The following is a 20,472-nucleotide window of genomic DNA, read 5'->3' as shown; positions in this document are numbered from 1 at the left end:
ATTATGCGTTTCGGCAATGATCTATCAATGCCACATATATTTCTATTGACAATCTGTTTTTATAAACACGATCTTGTTGCTATATTTTGCCTATCTGTTAATGGAATATATTTTGGTATTTGCTTGTTAATTCCGTATTTAATTTCGCACTTTTTTCTCCTCCAGATACCAATAAGTTTATTTACAAATTTCTTAGTAGCAACAGATTGTGATTTTACTGCATCACATAAACGACTAATAGTTATTTTTTTAGCTTAATTGATACATTATTGATTGATCCATAATTGTCTTGAAATTTAATGTCTTCCTTTCCTTCCATTGACATATGACCTTTTTATTAGAACATCGTTATTAATAAGTCTAACAGTGTTAGCTCTATGCTTCTTCCACTGAACTAACGAAAAAATGTCACATACATTTTATTTTGAAAGCTCTTTCAGTCTCCATTTTTTATACTAACATTTATTCGGTTTCTGGTTTTCCGCCTGTACTTGTTTGTAGTTGCCATTAACTAGTATGCTTTTTTTGTATCTATTTCAGTAAGTACTCACAAAGATATCTGCCTATTGAAGCATAATAATTATGCGTTCAATTTGGTTATATATACTACATACTTATTGGATGTGTTGACTTGACCCGTAGAATTGGATACAAAGCGCTCGATAGGAATACTTTTACAGTTATGAAATCGAGAGAGTGTCATCTCTATTATACGTTGGATTTGTACAATATATTCCTTACCAAGTTGTCCCTAATCGTGATGTAGTTTTCAAGCTAGGTAGTCTTATCAAAATGTTCATTGCTATATAATTTATAGAATTTACATATATCCCACTATCATGAAATGTTTCTGTTTCTCTTGAACTTCTCTTTAATATTAGTCCCTTGTCTAGCAAGTCTTATATATGTATGATTTCTGTCTTTACCTTCTCCATCTTTTTACATGTATTATTCATGAATGCGTTTTGTTTTCCTATCACCTTTTTCATGCGTTAAATATCAAAGCGTTAGTATTCATGGTTAGCTTCTTTGTTATTTAGTGTGACTTACTCATCATATCATGGTAAGTACATAATCTCAGTGGTAAGTATTAAATCGTGTTTTAAAATTCTTATTGGAGACCAACTTTTTCTTGAAAGCGTTTGCACCAAACACTATTAAAGCTGAACGAAACCCACCTATATCCAGAGGGATAATATTTCCCGTTTGTGTTATCGTGATTATCTTAACCTATGACCATCCTACTAGAAACGGTAGCCATGCTAACATCGACCCCGTTTAACACTTTCTATGCTGTTTATATTTCATTTTGACACTACTGTAATATCAGGCTTTTAACACAATATTTGTTAATTTCAATTTTTTGCAATCTAAAATAATGCGGAAATATGTTCTCTTCTATTTCAATATAAAAAGCATTTACGGTTAGTATATTTCCTCACTTACTTTTGTGATCACATCGGATCCCTTTCTTCAGACAACAGCCCAAAATATAAACTGACTATAAAAACATGAAATATATATATTATACAAAATCACACTATTTGTTTGCAATCATTGAGTAATCTGCACGATAAATAATCTTGATAAAGTTGCTTTCATACAAGGGAATTAAAGGTCTTTATGTGAAGTGATCTGAATAATTTTAAGAAGATACTAAAGCTACTCTCTGCATGACATGTATATTGATTGTAGCAATTTCTCAAGTTTTCATACATCGAAAGTGTGCCAATGAAATCATCATCTGGTGTTTAGTATCATATACGTCAAATGAAGACCTTGGCATAGCATGACCTCTAGCAATATCATTATTAGCCATACATTTACGCTTTGCAAATGATATGCATCATAGAGAGAGGTCAATAGATGATGAAATTAGAAGGTTCAGCAGAGATTTGATATATTGCACTTAATACCTTAATACTGGAAACACATATTCAGTGAAACGACTTGTGTTTTGTCTTCATTAAGGTAACTTTGTGTTATGTATTCGACGTATTTCGCGTACTTTCTTCTCACAAAGGACTGTGAAAATTCGATAAACATGAATTGAAGCTTTTTATATCCAGAACATGATTAAAGTCCATTATTCATCTCGTGATCGCTTTCAATTGATTTTAAACATATAAAATGATGAAATATAGCTTGAAGAAATTACCAAGAAGTACTCATCATCCTTGTCCTTCAGCACAGATTAATCCGAGCGTTATATATATATATATATATATATATATATATATATATATATATATATATATATATATATGTGTGTATATATATATATATATATATATATATATATATATATATATATATATATATATATATATATATATATATATATATATATGTGTATATATATATATATATATATATATATATATATATATATATATATATATATATATATATTTACATATATATATATACATATATATATATATATATATATATATATATATATATATATATATATATATATATATATATATATATATATATATATATAACGCTCGGATTAATATATATATATATATATATATATATATATATATATATATATATATATATATATATAGATGTATGTATATATATATATGTTACCGCACTTGCCTTCTACTCATTGGTGAGAAAATACAAGTCCAGTGTTTTGTTCAGTATTGGATTTAATTATGCCTTATTGGGTTCATAGGTGGAGATTGAGATATATCTCCTTGCTTTGTTGCATACACCCTTATCATATGGGACAAAGACCAATTTACATCTTCCAACCACAAGAATCATCAGGCACTATAATGCAATGCCATGGCCAGCACCCTTCAGAAACTCTAATGGACTGTCCACTAATATGCTGTTCATACTATGTTGTTTATATAGACAAGTAGCAAATTAACCAATCAGAAAATTGTTTACCATTTGTCATGCAATAGAACAACCCAGCATGACCAGCAATCAGGGTAGTTGCATTGCTCAGTGAACAAAACTCTTAACAGGTAATCCTGGTTCAAGGTTACCTAAATGGCTAAATATGTGTAAACTGAGAATAACACAATAATTGCAACTGATGTATGTATTTCACTCAATAATAAACAGTCACTCAATAATAAACATTAACTACATAAAAGAATAAAATATTTACTTCTGCGTAATTAAAACATTAATATAAAATTATAAAACATATGCTCCTGCTACACACTTCCCTCCACACATTTAAATGATGTCCTCATCATTTAGGAGTATCCACCATCATAGAAATTGTGGCTTTGGAAATGGCATCGGGCATGCTGTTGTAAACTCCTTTTGTGTACAATGACTGGAGGATACGGACTTTTGTTAGCCAGTCTGGCTCATTAACGGCTTGGGACATCACATAGTCTCCAGAGGTCATCCATGAAGGTGGTTTCGTCACTCGACTAGAACGTAGTGGTGCTGGAACAGGCAAGGAACTCTTCTCTGTTCGTAACTGATCAGTAACTACTACGTTACTGGGGCTCTCATCCCTGGTTTGCCCTTGTACTGCAGAGTCATTATCAATGTTGATCACAGTGTCTTCTGGATTCATAGCTCCAGACTGTTCAGCAGTATGACCACTCTGCTCATCATCATCAACTGCACTAGCTGAAACCAACTCTTATCCCACACTGGGATTACCATCATGGTTTGAAGAGGTTTCATCATCCACTGTAAGACTCTCACTGGAGGAGTCTGTAAATGAATTTTCGCCGGCTAAATCATCTTCAACACTGTTCCTGGCAGATATATCTCCCGGATCTGCCGTTGCGGAACCACTAGTTACACCAATCATTTCATTATCACTTGGGAGATAAAGCGATATAGAGTTATTTTCATCCTGGTCAGAATCTGTTTCCCTCAAATTATTCTTGGGTGAATTTCTAGTCTTGGATGTCGAAGACTTGAAAGCTTGTTTCTCTTGCTTACGAATATTATGCCCCGACTGAATTGGCAAGGCGCCAATATGAAGCAGCAAATTTCTATGAAGAGTGCGCTTCGGTCCATTGCCATCTTCCCGTCGTACAACGTATACTGGGATATCCGGGTTTTGTTGGGATTCCACAATGTAAACATTAGTTTCCCAGCGATCAGCAATTTTGTGTTTTCCATCAAATGCCACTATCTTCACAAGCACCCTATCCCCAGGCAGAGGAGTTGCAGCTCTTGCTTTTATGTCATATGCCCTCTTCGTTTTTCTTGAGATTTTTCCGCAAGACATGTGGCTAGTTTGTACGATTCTTCCAATCGGTTCCGAAGAGATTTTATATAAATAGACACATTGTCTGATCCACTACCCTTATCTAATCCAAATGCGAGGTCAATAGGTAAACGTGGCTCTCTTCCAAGCATTAGAAAGAATGGAGTCTGGCCTGTAGACTCATGGCGAGTACAATTATATGCCTGAACCAATGGTCCTAAATAGCTCTTCCAATCCCTTTTCTGATCTGGGTCAAGAGTTTCCAACATATCTAGCAGAGTCCTATTCCATCGCTCACACATACCATTGCCCATTGGATGATAGGGTGTCGTGCGAGACTTCTTTATTCCAGTAATTTGACATAATTCCTTGATGATCTTGCTTTCAAAGTTTGCACCTTGGTCTGAATGTAAACGCTGGGGCATGCCATAAAGCACGATGCAACTATTAAACAGAGCCTCAGCTGTAGTCCTGGCTGTCTGGTTTCTTGCAGAATGGCTTGTGCATACCTGGTAAAGTGATCTGTAATAACCAGTATATTTTGGTAGCCTCCTTTGGACATCTCAAGAGTCAGAAAATCGATGCAAACGAGTTCCAATGGCTGTGTGGTCACTATGTTGACGAGTGGTGCTCGAACATCCGTTGACAATTTCTAAGCATGCAACGACGACATTTTTGGATCCATACTTCCACATCTTTTGCCAAAAGCGGCCAATATAATCTATCCCTTAGAAGAGAAAGCGTCTTGTCTCGGCCTAAATGACCGCAATCATCATGTAAGTAGTGCATAGCCTCCTCACGGTGAGACTTGGGAAGTACCAGCTGTAGTTGATTACGATCATCAGCGCTTGTCTTCCGGTATAGCACACCTCTTCGCAGGCATAAATTGTCAAAAGTCCGAAATAATCCTAAATGATCTCTTTCAGTAGGTAGGGACTGTCGATTAGGATTTCTTTTGTCTCGTACATGCTTTACCCATTCTCTTATAACCGGATCATTCGATTGAGCAACTCTCCAGTCTCTATCTGTCATTGCGAATATTCCCGAACCAGAGTCAATGTCGTCAACAACAACTGCAGACATACAAAGACTTTCAACAAATGGCTGGGCACTAGTTAAATTACAGAGAGCGTGTAAGGTCTCTCTAGTAATAGTCTTTATATCCTTGGTAATGCTTCTGCTCTCTACACATGGCAACCGAGATAGACCGTCTGCGTCCGAATTCCTTGAACCGGCTCTGTAAATGATGTCAAAGTTGTAAGTGGCTAGAGCAGCTAACCATCGATGCCCAGTGACATCAAGATTGGCTGATGTAAGAACATACGTGAGTGGATTGTTGTCAGTTTACACAGTATAGTACTGTCCATAAAGGTAATTATTGAATTTCTCCGTGATGGCCCATTTTAATGCTAGGAATTCCAGTCAATGCGCTGAATAATTTCGCTCACTTTTTGTTAACCGTCTGCTGGCAAAGCTGATTACTCGCTTGATACCATCTTGAATCTGATACAGAACTGCACCAAGGCTGTGTTGACTGGCATCTGTGTGCAGCTCGAAAGGTTGCCCAATGTCAACGTAGCCTAGAATATGTGGCGAAGAAAGAGCATCCTTCAGCTGTTGAAAGGCTTTCTCCTGTTCCGATTCCCACTTCCATGGTATGTGTTGAATTTTTTTCTGACGCTTACCCGCTTTATTCTGAGTGCTTGGCATTAATTCTGATAATGGTCTAGCTATCTTCGAGAAGTTCTTCACAAACTTGCGGTAATAGCCAGCAAATCCTTAGGGGTGCGTGGAGCTGGCCAGTTTATGATTTTGAAAATCTTGGCTGGATCTGCCTCAACACCTGCCTCTGATACAATATGGCCGACATATATGACCCTTTCCTTGAAGAATTGGCACTTCTTTTTTGGGGACAATATCAAACCACACTCCCTAAGCCTTGTTAGGACCTTTTCCAGATTTGTTAAATGTTCCTCATAGGTTTTACCGAAAATGATGATATCATCTAGATAGATCATGCAGATGGTCAAACGCATATCTTTGAGGCACTCTTCCATCAATCTCTCATACGTAGCTGGTGCATTGCAAAGCCCCATGGGTAGTCTCTCAAACTCGTAGAAACCCAGTGGACACACTGGAAAGGCTGTCCTCTCCTTATGAAATTCATCTAATTCAATTTGATGATACCCCGACTTCATATCCAGCACTGTAAAATATTTAGATCCAGCCAAACAGTCCAATATATCTTCTATCCTGGGCAGCGCATAGGAATCCTTGATTGTCATCTTATTCAACTGCCGAAAATCAACGCACAGGCGAAGTTTTCCATCCTTCTTCATCACTAAAACAACATTGCTGGCCCAAGGACTATGTGATTTACGAATCACACCGCTAGCAAGTAACTGGTGAAGGTGATCGTTCACCTCACTGTACATAGAAGGGGGTATCCGACGATATCTCTGTTTAAAAGGTGTTTCGTCGATCAGATTGATGCGATGCTTTACAGTTGCCGTAAATCCCACATCTGTTTCACTTCTGGAAAAGATGTCTTTGACTTTCTTTATAAGATCTATTCCTTTTTGTTGCTCATCTTTGGACAATTTATCCGAAGTAATGTCCATCTGACTGAGGAGGTCATCTACTCGCTCCCTTCCAACCACATCTGCTGAGATATCAGCCACAAACACTGGTTGCAACTCACACACAATAGCTCTGGGCGGAATACTAATTTTCCTGGCAGTCACGTTTGACACGTGAACTTCTATCAAACCATTCCTCGTGTAATTATAAGTCACCAGGCCTGGAGAAATATCTATGTCTTCATTTACTGTGGACATCACAGAATTCTGAAGCAAAGCACATGTTAAATGATAAGGTATCTCTTTATCAACGAAAGTTCGCAATATCACATTGCTATTGCTTTCTACAATAATATCATGTGACTCTGCACTCTTCAAAACACCTAGACAAAAGTTTCTCTTTGCTAAATCCTTTTCTCGCAAAGTCAAACATCTGAATGTCAAATACCGCGGAGTTGGCAATCGAGCTGTCTGTAGAAATCTTGCTCCATGTTCACTTTTGCATTCCTCTAGAGCACGCATTAAGTAGTTTGTCCCTAGTAACACCGGAAGGCGACTACTGTAGTTGCTGTCTGGCACGACTAACATTAGACAACGTTGTCTTTCCACATTTGGCAGACTGTTACTTTCTATTTCAACTTTTATGTAGCCATTATATGATAGCTTCTCTCCATTTGTACATTCAACATTCAAAACGTCTGTAATGGGCTCAATCTGAGTCGTCTTCAAATTCTTGTTATAAAATGTCTGGCTAACTGTTGATACGGTCGATCCGGTATCAATCAATGAATTTACTCCAATACCATTAATTACAACAGAAACCTCGTTAGCTTGTCCTACTAACTCTATCGTGTCCGTTCTTTTATGCTTCTTGGGGCAACCCCTTGAAAAGCCTACTGCTTGCCCCCAGCCATTGGCCTCGTAAAGTTTAAATCACGTTTTGAATGGTCGAGTCGAACACGACAAGCAGAAGCAATGTGTCCGATTTGCCCGCAGCGCCAGCATATTCGGTCTCTCCTCTCATCAGTATTATTTTTCCTAAATCGATTCATATAGTGTTGCCGGTTGTTGGATACGCGGGAAGCTGAATGCGCCTTAAGCATCTTCACTTATTCGACAGCTGCTGGACAAGATCTCTCAATTCACTCAGCTCCTTGTTTTGTGATGTGGTTGAAGTTGATGCCATATTAAGATTAATAGTTCTCTTGGTACGTTTTAGCTCATCTTCCCGTTGCCTGTGTTCAGATTCAATACGACGAAGAGCTATTCTCAATTAGTCAAATGTCTTGAGTGAATCAAACTTATGGCCAGACACATCCTTAAGTGTCTGTTTAAGTCCTGTCCACAACATAGCCCTTAGCATATCATTTGTCTCACTGGTCTTCACTAACCCATGTTGGACGGCTTTGTTTAACAAATCTTCCAGCCTACAACTCCATGTAGAAATACCTTCATCCTCTTTTTGGCGAGCACTGTAAAAGTCAGCTTACAAAGTCTCTTTCAAATCTACATTGCCATACACACTGTCCAGCTTTGATATCAATTCCTTAATGGATGTTGTTGGACCTAATCGCATAGCAATCCGTCCAGCTTCTCCTCTCAAGGAACGTCTGATGGCATGAGATACCTGGTCCTGTGGATACTTGCCTTGTTGTAAACATGCAACTTCATATCTCCATAATTCATACGATGTTTCACTCTTTTCTCCTGAAAATACCGATATCCTTAATTCATGTAGTAGTGTGACCGATATAGGACCACTGGCCACAGACGCCATTGCATGCGATGCTGTCAGCTCTTCCTTAATAGGATGTGCACCCATCGAAGACGTGAAGTCTGCCATCCACTTTGCGAAATCTTCAGGTGTGTCTGCCTTGGGTTTGACTTTTAAAGCCTTAAAGGCTCCTACCATGTTTAGAACTTCGTCCTCTGTGAACTTCATATGTACTCACACACAAAAAAAACGCGCGATCAAAACGAAGAAATGCACAAACTTCTGTGCAATATCTATATAGGGCCAGTTAAGCAAGAATATTTCAAAAAAAAAAGATCACCCTGATAGAACAAAGTTTGCCCTGTCAATAGCGAATATTGTAAAATTGGGGAAAAATACATTCTATGAGAAAATAGTTCTAGACGAATCAATTGAACCAGAAATACCTGTATTCTAACTGCAGTATAACACAGATTTTAAGATGAAACAAATTTCCAAAATAACATATTTCCTAAAAATGTTCTAAGGAGAAAAAAATGAATGCCAACAAAATTAGGAAGGAAATTCCATTAATATGAACATCTATTACAATGGGTTGCTAAATGATGAACTTAATATAAATGCACCAAATACATATATATATATATATATATAGCAAGTTCAAATATTCATAAATGTTTCTGTAATAAATACAAATTATTTCAACTTGCACTGATGATAACCATTCTTACTTACTTCATCAAAGAACAATTTAGTCCAGGTTAAATGAACAAACAAATTATACAGTGTCATAAGGAATCAAAACACACAAATATCAGTCTATATAAGCACAGGGTGCATGTCACTGTCAATCACAAGGTTCGGATAATCCACAAAGTCTCAATCAAAATGATTCACAAACATTTCTTGAACCCCATGAATGAAACAGAATAAACACAGCCGGAGTTGCATTTGTATTCTTCTAAACTGATATAGCTGCAGTACCCACATGTCCACATCTACTGGCAGTGTGATACTGAAGGGATTGCATCTATTGCATCTATTCTTGTTTAATCCACTTGGTCCTGCCTTCCTTCCATCATACACATGTACACAACCTCGGCTTCAGTATAATAAGTCCCACGACCCTCAGCACAATAAGTCCCATAATGGGCGCCAAATGTTACCGCACTTGCCTTCTACTCATGGGTGAGAAAATACAAGCCCAGTGTTTTGTTCAGCATTGGATTTATTATGCCTTATTGGGTTCATAGGTGGAGATTGAAACATTTCTCCTTGCTTTGTTGCATACACCCTTATCATATGGGACAAAGACCAATTTACATCTTCCAACCACAAGAATCATCAGGCACTATAATGCAATGCCATGGCCAGCACCCTTCAGAAATTCTAATGGACTGACCACTAATATGCTGTTCATACTATGTTGTTTATACAGACAAGTAGCAAATTAACCAATCAGAAAATTGTTTACCACTTGTCATACAATAGAACAACCAAGCATGACCAGCAATCAGGGTAGTTGCATTGCTCAGTGAAAAAAACTCTTAACAGGTATACCTGGTTCAAGGTTACCTAAATGGCTAAATATGTGTAAACTCAGAATAACACAATAATTGCAACTGATGACTGTATTTCACTCAATAATAAACATTAACTACATAAAATAATAAAATATTTTCTTCTGCCTAATTAAAACATTAATATAAAATTATTAAACATATGCTCTTGCTACACACACACACACACACACACACACACACACACACACACACACACACATATATATATATATATATATATATATATATATATATATATATATATATATATATATATATATATATATATATATATATATATATATATATATATATATATATATATATATATATATTAACAGTTTAGGACATAGAATAAAGATTTCACATATGCATCGGTAGATATATTTCACAGTAAATTTGCATTGAAAATATATATAAGACACGATATTCTTTAAATCAGTTAATTTGGGCAATATGGGTGGCACAGTTAGATGTTGTGTTTCCTACTGATATGTAAGATATCAAAGTGTCCCAAACATAATGAAATCAGTAAGCAGGATTCATCTTAAATTCATAATAATTGCCACATGACAAAACTTATAAATGAATTTACAGTAGTATTGCCATTAACTAATGTATACGCATTTGATACAACCAAGAACAACACGATCTAAAATACTTTAACATAATTTGCAATAACATTAGCGTGCCACAAAATCATGACTGTTGACACTTTCTTATAATTGTTCAAAATAAAAATAAAAAATAAAACATAATTGATTGGTAATGAAGGTGTAGAGAATATTACTGTATCTCAAGTTCATGGACAGACTACATAAGCTGAAGTATTTTATGCTTACAAGCATTACTATATTAAATTTATGGACACACCTATCGGGTGATAAAGCTAGTTTAATGTTAACCAATGCTGATATTATATGGTTCATTTATTTGTTTCTGTAATATAACACGTATATGACAGATGAAGTTATAGCTAAATTAGAGCAAAGTATCAGGTCTTATGTGATAAATATTCTAGTTTTTTCTTGTTGAAGCAATATCATCTATTTAATTGTCTGTGAGTGGGGCGGGCCTACGTGTTAAAAAAATAAATGTGTGGGCTGTAAGATAGCTTGAAAAAGTAATCATGCTCTTATTTACATCCAAATAGTCCTCAGCAATATATTTGAAATTATGAAATTAGACTAGACTTTGCTGTTGGCAGTGATGGTATTTTGCATTTAATAGTGATGGTTCTGACAATGTGGAATCCTGTTCACTGAAACAACAACATTAAAGTTGTCTGACATTATTGATGGTTAGAAGAACATAATTTTAAAACGAAAATAATCTAGGAATTTCTAACCCCATGTATTGCACTGTGTAAATATCTGACTAAACTGCAAACAACAGGACAGCTAATACAAGAACAAGTATAGTTGGATTATCCGCTAAGAAACAATCCTTTCAGCACTTTGTAAAGCTCAGGTTATTACACTGTCAGTAAATGTAGCAAATACTGCCGCAGTTTGCTTCGCTAAATCAAAGAAAAGTGCAATATTTTCCAAGTCTATTTTAATTATGTCATGTATTTGGTTGCACGAAGTTAATAATATAAAATAGAACAGGATTATAAGTAGAATGAACATAAAAAGCAAGTGTAAGAGTCTGACTAGGACAAACCCATTTTAATAAACTGGAATAGGCAGAGAAATAGTGTGTTAACTTAGACCAATATCTGTACAAATGGCGGCATTTGTCACACGTTTATCCTTGACATTTCTTTTAATCTTTCAAAACAAATAAAATCAATGGCATATGTGTGATTGTCGGATCTGTTGAAATATCACTGTCATTGACCGCTGTTGCCAGTTTATCAGTTGAAACGTTAATTATAAAATTTCTGCCAGCCTATGGTTTCAAATGATTTGTAGAATTAAACACGATTTTGAGGTTTTATGTACTAAATACGAAAGGCTAGCACCCACCTATTATTCTTAATTTTAGTTTTGAAAAATCCATTTAAACGTTTATCAGGATAACATGTTTTTATGCAGTTTATAGTTTATAATACCTTGTTTCATATATTTGCTTATAATATTAATAACACAACTACAGTTCCTACGGCAAGCAGCGTACTTTCCACATTTAGGATAACAACAAAGACTACAGTTTCCATGGGAAAAACATAACTAGCTTCCTCACAACTACAACAGCAATCACAGTTCACACAACAAAAATCACAAATAAACTTACCACGGCAACAAAACTACAACATCCACAGCTATTATTCGGACGACAATAGTCACAACTACAATGACGAGAACGACAACCACAAGTACAGATTCTGCTACAACAGGCAACACTGCAAATCCATTGAAAGCAACTACAACTAGAGAACCCACGACAACAAAGAAAACTACGGTTCACACTACAGCAACCACAGCTCTCACGATGACAACCACAACTACATTTCCAGAACAAACTAAAATCTCAAATTCTAAAACAACAACAATAGTTCTGACGACAAACACTACAAACACAATTTCCATGAAAACAAATGTAAATACAATTTTTACGACACCAATCAGAACTGCGACAACAACCGATAGTACAGTTCCCTCGACACCATTAAAAACTACAGTTCACGAGGCAACAACCACAATTCTAGTTCCCATAGCAGCAGGCACGAATACTGTTTTCCCGATTTCGACTGTACATGCAATTCATACGACAACATCCATAACTAGATTTCCCGTGACAACTACTTTAACTACAATTCTTATGAAAGGACAAGCAACTAAAATTTCCACAAAAACTCTCACTACTACAGGTCGGGCGGTAAAAACGACAACTACAGTTTGTGTAACAACAACCAAAATAAATTTTCACCAAAACACCAATTTCTTTGGTTTCAACGACAACAAACACAAATACAGTTTCCACGACAAAATCAACAGCTACAGTTCCCATGACAACATTTACAGCTACAGTTATTGCACAACCATCAAAACTAAAATTTCTTGAACAGCACGTAATACTACATTTCATACGACAACAGGCAAAACAAGTTTTCCCGATATTAGTCACCTCTACAGTTCCTACGACAATAGGCATACGTACAATATCAATGGCATCAACAAGAAACACGTCATCGATGACAACGTAGGTACAATGCTATCCTTAAGGAAAGGTGTTCACATCTACTACCAGACCCACAACCGCTGCCAAAACTGTTTTGACAGGCGGCAAAATGTTAGAGGGATACCTTGGTGCCCACATATATGAATATTGAGAGAAATGATTGTGAGTACGTGAATATTGTTTACAGTTCACAGTTTTAAGATTTTAATTGCCATCGATAATTACCATGTTCATATTCAGCCACATGGATAATTAACCCTGAGTCATAATTAGGAAACTATTAAGACGTCACCAATAACCATATAGAAACCATCCTGGGAACTATTAATTATTAAAATGTGCAGCTAAATGGTTCGGGATGGTCTATGTTTATTACATACTGCATAATAAGAGGGATTCAAATCATTTTACCATTCTTGGATCGGTTAGCGGCGGAGCGAGGAAAGAGATGAACAAGAGCAATGTTATTAAAACAATATGCTTACGGATTGATCTGTTGCTCAGTCTTGAAGTATCAAAAATCCCACTACCTTTAGACAATGTAGACATTGCCATTTCTACAACTAGCTAACAGTGCTATGTGCGCAGATCATCCCAATGAGCTACACCTTATTTGGTATTGGTTGACAATTCGGATAACATCTCACCTAAATAATTACCTATTCGCGCAAAACTAAGAAACAAATAAAAGGCAAACTTTGTAATTGGGAGACAGTTTGTGGTGACATATTGAGAAAATACACAAATGTGGACTTCATTTCGTTAAAATGATGTTCGTAATGTACATAATCTGTATTAAGCTGAATTTTGCATTTTGGACCCATTGTCACAAACAAAATGACAGGTTTCTGAGTTTGCTATTCAGTTATATCTATTTGAGATTGCCTAATCTCGGAATGTAACGCATCTTTCGTTTTTATTGCTGTTTGCAAATGTATGTATGGGTATTTTACATGCAGTAATTAAGACCAAAGTAAAGTAAACTTGTTTCGTAGGAATCATACATTCAAAGTGTGTTGTTCATATTGAGAAAGAGTAAGAGAATACAACGCAACACTTACATACTTGAAATATATATTGCTTATTTCTTGTGTCTATAATGTTGCCATTTGAGGCTTTTCATTACTGCCTTTAGTATGCAAAAGACTTTTCATCTACATCAACAGGTCAAAATGCCAAGAAAATGTATGCAATATAAATCTTTATACATCTACAGCTGTCAGTATATGTCATTCTATTTTGCCGACACAAGAATAAAATTAACTTTTAATATTTTGAGCAGTAAATAATTCCAGTTCGAAGTAGGGTTTAATTTCTTTGAATCTGATTTATGGTGTACATCCGATATAGCGTCCTCATGATTGGGACTGATGTAATATAGAACATCAAAAAGAAGTTGGCACTTACATACGACAAACCGCGGTATTAGTTTCAAGAGTACACTAACGGCAATAGCGTGAAACCCCATGTGTGAAAGTAGCAATATTATTTGGTGTTTGTTTGTTCAATTTCTCGCACTGATTTTACAGTACAAATTTAACTTTACCCTTTTAACTGATTAGTTTATTATAACTTTGTGCGTTACAGTTTTGTTATATTTAAACATTTGGCACTGGCAAAGAGTATAATTTAATTACAGATACACGTTCTGGAATAGGAACAAATCCGTTTTGCATAAAAGGTGCGAAAGCAGTTGTCGTAATTGCAGGTCTTCGAATGAGATCTCACATAATCATTCCCAAAGTCTGGTTGAAGAAGGCTAGACTAAAGCATATTATGACATCATTCTTTGCAACGGTCAATGCTATAACAAATTTTATGTATCACATTTTGTCAGACAGGTTGCATTCAAATTCTAGGGCGTGCAAAATATTTAGAATTTCCTCTTGAAATAGGAATAATTTGTAGACAGCCAAACATATTGGTAAACTGGTTCTATTTTTTGTACGAATGTCACATATATTTCTGCTATTAGGTTAAGACATAAACGAACGTATGCAATTTCCATCTTTGTAAATTTCATGATACATATTTGTCAATGCACAGCCATCTCCGGGTATATGGAGTTGATAATTCTGCTTTAAGCACTTGCCGACAATGACGTTATTGACGAAAACGCATTCTCCATCATTGCCTTCTAAAGCGAGAGATGAATGACAGTTATCGTGACCACAATCGATCGTGTGGGAGCATGCTGAAGCAGAGAACAAATTACACAGTTCATTGTTAATTAAGTGAATAATTACGTAAATTTGTTAAATATGTTAAAGTTTAACAAAATGCAATTACAGCAAAAATGTTGATTCTTATATGCATATGAATCTGGTATAATGTTGTTTTGTCTTTTCGTCTGTTTTGGTCTTTATCACTGTCGGATCTTCTTAGCTACCTGTCTCGCCGTTTGCAACCAATGTATACGTACACGTTTGTACTTAGGGTAGGAGGTATATAGCAGGCACACATTCAGTGAGAGAGAGAGAGAGAGAGAGAGAGACATTAAATCCTATATATAACAGAAATTATCATGGGAACCTCAAAACCATATTATCATATCCGAATTTCTTTAGACCTGAGATTCTGACATCAAAATATTTGAAGTGAATTAAAAACCAAAGATGACATTGCAAGCTTTTGTCGTAATACCCTTATCTTCTTAAATTCGATCTATATGTTTGAGTGTATATATGTGTGTGCGTGTATACAAGTGAAATGCAAGAACATGTAGAATGAATGACCATGCTGTTAAATACTTTCTAAAAGAAACTGTATTGTCGACACGATGTGTCTTTAACATATCCAACACTCTTTGCCTCTGATTATTAATGCTCAATTAAACCGAGTTATCCCCAAAATGCCTGTTTATAGATGGAATAATCTTCCTCTGCTCTTATGCACATCATGTGCTGCTATTGTAATCCACGCTGTTAAATCTGTTCTAGCTAGTGCTTTTTTCTTCAATATTTTAGGTCTAAATCCACAATAGTGATTGAGCGAAAGGTTGCAAAAATGCTCAAGCAATAACTTACGGACCGGCAATAGAGCGTGGTGGTAGAGCATAAAAGTTGAAAAGGTGATTTGGAATGGATAAGAAATAGGTGAATGCCCATGTTACTCACTGAAGTCATTCGTAGAAAAAAGATGTGACGCTAAAGTTGATAAGGACTTACTTTTAAGCAAATTCGGTCGCTATATGCACGTGCAATCCCCCAGGGCAGCCATTGCTCGTCACCATGCCTCTGCATACAGAACAAAGGATTATAATGAATATTTAAAATAGTCTTATTTCCTATGTGTGCCCAGTTCCACAAACTGCATATACCATGATTATAGCAACGTTCACACTCTATATTTAAAATCAGATGTTAATTATGATATTAGAAATATATTAGTTATATCTTCATTAATAGCAGTACGTAAAGACATCAATTTGCAAGTAATCTGTGTACGGAAAATAAAATAGATGCAGATAAAACAAATATGAACGGTCAGAGATTTTCAAGTTTATTACAAATAGTAAGGACCAAAGTTCTTGCAAATGTTCGACGACTGGACGCAATCAGTTTGTTAGCCTTATTATTGATGGCGACGATTCAAACATCCCAGTGAAACAATCCATCTCGTGTCTTCTTGATAACCTCATATCCTGCAGAGTTTGACATCAACACAGAGTTGATAGATAAAGTCAGTCTTCGCAATGTTGGATTTAATTGCTGCCAAAATAACCTCAAACGACGATGTGGATTAGAGATTATGAATTGTTTACACTTGGACATATACAATGTTCCATTTAATACCAAACGGTAATGCGTACAAAACCGTCATCGAGGAAGTATGAAGTACCAACGCTGTATGGAGGTCTTAACAAAAATGGGGAAAATCAATTAAGCAGTGTCTAAAGCTATAACAAAGCGTTCCCTACGACAAGAGCATTTCAAAACCCTAACCGGTGCATCTGGATTCGGTTCTAAAAGCGAATATCAATTTCCTAAACGTCCTTTCGCTGGCAGCGTCTGCATTGCTGCAATCAACATAAATATTGATCAAAAATATTTCCAGTAAATATTGTAATGCCCCTATGATTGGAGTCAACCGAGACGACCAAATATTGTGTACCAGACCTTTTCAACATAACTCTGCCGGAATAATTACTTGAACTGTTACCTGAATCTGTAAGCAGCAAGTAAGGCAAGCAGACATCCTTTGTGACTGATGTGGGGGATGAGTTGGCTTCACAAAATTAATTATCCTCTATATCTCCACTCAATTCCATTGCTTATGCAGTGTGACCCACTGTAAACGACCAAACTTTCTGTAACCTAGCCTCTGTCTCTTTCTCCCGATCTCGTTACGTTGTTTAGCAGATGACACCATGTTGATCACTCAGCTCCGTGGTCGTTACATTGCAGTTCGCAAATGTTATACAGACCCGACATTTTCTGCAAACTTTTACGACAAAAAAATAAAAAATCGTTCTCATTAATTTTCTTATTATGACAGCATTGTGAATAGCAAGACGAACCGGTGGTTCTGCCTATTATATTTGAAACAAAGAAATATACGGTTAATATGTTTGTTTTGACTTCCTTCTCAAGCTACCTACATAACTACTTTGTTTATGGTGCTCTATTTTGATATAGCCATTGCCCCCATTATTCGACCATCACTAAAATCGAATTCGTACTTTGTAACCATAATTTAGGTATGAACTATTCTTGATGAAAGAGCTCTAAATATCAGTGCGTATTCTAAACTTTAATATAACATGGATAAAGGGAACTATATGCAATACTTGTACAAGAAAAGTTAAGTGGTTATTTAAAAAAGGAACGAAACATATAAATTATTTTTAGCAGAAACTATATCATATTATTATCTACAATGTTTATACTGAGAAATAAATACGTCGCAAGAATTTTAAGATAAAAATATTCATCCGGGTTATTTAAGAGAAATAATTGAAACCTTTTCAAAATAGTTGAAATGTTTTTAATGTTGTATACGATCTTCATGTCAGGCATGCTAAAGAAGACTCCAATAATTTGTATCTGCCTCTAAATGGTTACTAAATAGTATATAGGAGGGAGAGTGCTCAAACAGCACACTTACCGGAAGCATGGTTTTCATTTTCATCCAAGTCATGAGCACTGTCAGGCTGAAAACAAATTTCATCAGACTGTTGATGTGATATGATAAGAAAAGCGTGGAATACCTTTATATAGAGAAAGCAAACTTAACCGCTTGTTCTTTCCCAATCACATGCGAGGAGCTTAGTGAATGATCATGATCGTATATCACGTTTTAATGTGTCCAGATGTGCCCTCCTTGTACATATTAATACCTTTATCTCTGTTATGACGTGATCCAAAATGTCCTTGCTCAACCCTTCGTTTATCTCTCTCTACTCTTTTTGTCTGCATTAAATATTAGATTAGGCCTCACTGTTGTGCTGTATAAATAGTATGCCCTTAATTTATCGTAATATTTGCAACGTTAACTCCAATTGCCTGTAGCTTGATTTGCACATGTTTTATGTGCTTATTCTGTTAGGTAAATTGGCTTTAAGCGATGAAAATAAGCTCTTGTCTGTTGCACTGTGTGGCGATACGGATTAACACAATGGTACTTGAGGGTATTGTGGGAATTTATCATGGGAATGCCACTATGGGGTTGAAAGTGAATTTGACATGGTAATGGCGCAATGGGGCCCAATGTGAATTTCACATCGGATTGCCATAATGGGGCCTTAATGGGAACTGAACATGGAAATTGAACTTAAAGCTAGAATGAAAATTGAACATGAGAATGTCACAATCAAGGCATGAAGTGAAATTAAATTTAGCCTGCCATGTTCAATCATTTGTAATGTATAAGAGGAATTAACATAGGTGCAAGATACAAGCTCAAAACGGATATTTAATGTTAAAAATAATGTCGATGGGATTAAGATATGTTGGTTGCCTGAGGTCAAAAGTGAAATTCATATAGGTGTGATGTTGAAACATCATCTACTGCTCAACACCTAATAATGTTCTATCCGAAACCCAGTAATCTACAATCCAAATTTTCTATTCGTTTGGAATGACAAATAAATCCCAACGTCTACTTTATAACACGCTTTCTGAAGTGACGTACATTTACTATTGACCACATAGGGTAGGATTTATAAGAATGATATAAAACAGAATTCGAATCCCCCATAACGAATTTCACTTTACTATGAACCTTTAAGTTACCTATTAACCCCTGAATTAAAGACCATATGATTATCTGTGTGGTTTGGTATGATAAGTTAGTTATATTATTATTATTATTATTATTATTGAATTCGACTACCACAAATACAGTTATTCAGTTGCTGCTATTACCGCACAGGCGCTAATGTCATCACTATTGTTACAGGCGTCACCAACATTACGAGTACTAATATTACTAAATTTCAGTGAAGAATACGAGTAATCAAGTGGGCACAAACTATTAATATTAAAATAATCAAGAGGAAGTATTCTAATATATGTGTTTAATTCCTCTCCAACATTAATTCTTTTTTACGCATGTTTGCTAATGGATAGACGAGTACGCTGGTGTGCTTAAGTGTATATCTGTAATTGCTTAAAGCGAAAGTGAAGAGCAAAATTACTTGATATCCCGCTAACGGAAAAAAAGGTGGGATTAAGGTTGACATGGCCAAAGAACATTAGAGTGGGAAGAGTACCTTCACGTTAGTTTGGTTTTTTAATTTGTAAAATGCAGTACCCAGAGTGAACAGGAGGAAAGGCGTGAAAGCAAATAAGGCGCGTCAGCCTGCCAGTGTCGACAGACGAAAATTCTTAATGATCGCAAGTATACAAGCCATCTGCGTCACTTTATTATTTACGTCAAAGTATCAATTTTACATGAAGTGAAATTTCTTCAATGTTTAATGGAAAAATGACTATATTCCATACGAAAATGCGGATATAATATCAGGTATATTAGGATGAGGGAATGCTAGAATGGGCAAAAAATGCATATGTAGCAATAGAACAGTCATCATATTTCAGCAAAGTACCAAATTGAGAAGAATCCTAACATAAGAACAGTAATTTCTCTGAAACATTATCCCGAGTTGGTTAAACATTCGAAGTTCGTTACCTTTGTCATGTATATCTCTATTGCGTGATGGATTTAGCCTATCTTGCTTCTGTCATGATTAAAATAGTAAACACGATTTTTATTATAATTTGTGTTCCAGGACTAACTTGTGTATGAGTTAGTGGAATTTCATTGGCATTGATTGGTTTT

General features: G+C 35.7%; 1 long non-coding RNA gene across 1 annotated transcript; it reads right to left on the bottom strand.

The window, feature by feature from the left end:
- Positions 1 to 10,424: 10,424 nt before the first annotated feature.
- Positions 10,425 to 18,502, bottom strand: LOC149773213 (uncharacterized). Its single transcript, XR_016417443.1, has 4 exons — positions 18,298 to 18,502; positions 17,353 to 17,634; positions 16,359 to 16,427; positions 10,425 to 15,385 (listed from the first exon to the last, which is right to left on the bottom strand). It is a non-coding gene; the product is annotated as an uncharacterized LOC149773213 (long non-coding RNA).
- Positions 18,503 to 20,472: the final 1,970 nt, after the last annotated feature.

Source organism: Sinohyriopsis cumingii, unplaced genomic scaffold (genome assembly GCF_028554795.1).
Source record: "Sinohyriopsis cumingii isolate HCF-2022 unplaced genomic scaffold, ASM2855479v2 utg000813l, whole genome shotgun sequence".
NCBI lineage: Eukaryota > Metazoa > Mollusca > Bivalvia > Unionida > Unionidae > Sinohyriopsis > Sinohyriopsis cumingii.
This window is presented reverse-complemented; position numbering and strand designations above follow the sequence as displayed.